Below are 1,162 nucleotides of genomic sequence, written 5' to 3'. Positions count from 1 at the left end.
TCTAATTTTTGAAAATTTCTCCATCTTTTTTTAAATTCTTTTAATTAACTAATTGTTTTAAATTTTAGTTTTAATTTTATTTCTTCCTTCAATTTTCGAAAATCACTAACTCTTTTTCAAAAATTAATTTTTGAATTCTCTCCCTCTCATCTTCTTCTATTTATTTATTTATTTACTAACACTTCTCTTCATCTCAAGAATCTGAACCTATCTTTACCCTTGTGTTTGGATTCTCACCTTTTCCTTCTTCTATTCCTTTCTTCTTCTACTAACATAAAGGAATCTTTCTACTGTGGTAAAGAGGATCCCTATTATTATTTTCTTTTCCATTCTTTTTCATATGAACAGGAGAAAAGACAAGAACATTCTTGTTGAAGCAGATCCTGAACCTGAAAGGACTCTGAAGAGGAAACTAAGAGAAGCTAAATTACAACAATCCAGAGTCAACCTTACAGAAATTTTTGAAAAAGAAGAGGAGATGGCAGCTGAAAATAATAATACAAGAAGGATGCTTGGTGATTATACTACACCTACTTCCAAGTTTGATGGAAGAAGCATCTCAAATCCCGCCATTGGAGTAAACAATTTTGAGCTGAAACCTCAACTAATTGCTCTAATGCAACAGAACTACAAGTTCCATGAACTTCTATCAGAAGATCCCTACCAGTTTTTAACTGAGTTCTTGCAGATCTGTGAGACTGTTAAGACTAATGGAGTAGATCCTGAAGTTTATAGACTCATGCTTTTCCCTTTTGCTGTAAGAGACAGAGCTAGAATATGATTGGACTCACAACCTAAAGATAGCCTGGACTCCTGGGATAAGCTGGTCACGGCCTTCTTGGCTAAGTTCTTTCCTCCTCAAAAGATGAGCAAGCTTAGAGTGGATATTCAGACCTTCAAACAAAAAGATGGTGAATCCCTCTATGAAGCTTGGGAAAGATACAAACAGATGACCAAAAGGTGTCCTTCTGACATGCTTTCAGAGTGGACCATTCTAGATGTATTTTATTATGGTCTATCTAAGTTCTCCAAGATGTCATTGGACGATTCACCTAAAGAAAACGCCTGCAGAAGCTCAAGAACTTATTGACATGGTTGCAAATAACCAGTTCATGTACACTTCTGAGAGAAATTTCGTGAATAATGGGACGCCTCAAAGGAA

At 35.4% G+C, this 1,162-nt stretch overlaps 1 non-coding gene across 1 annotated transcript; it reads right to left on the bottom strand.

The window, feature by feature from the left end:
- Positions 1 to 871: 871 nt before the first annotated feature.
- On the bottom strand, positions 872 to 979 carry LOC127745133 (small nucleolar RNA R71). The gene has a single exon (XR_008006329.1). It is a non-coding gene; the product is annotated as a small nucleolar RNA R71 (small nucleolar RNA).
- Positions 980 to 1,162: the final 183 nt, after the last annotated feature.

This window comes from Arachis duranensis, chromosome 2 (genome assembly GCF_000817695.3).
Source record: "Arachis duranensis cultivar V14167 chromosome 2, aradu.V14167.gnm2.J7QH, whole genome shotgun sequence".
Classification (NCBI taxonomy): domain Eukaryota; kingdom Viridiplantae; phylum Streptophyta; class Magnoliopsida; order Fabales; family Fabaceae; genus Arachis; species Arachis duranensis.
This window is presented reverse-complemented; position numbering and strand designations above follow the sequence as displayed.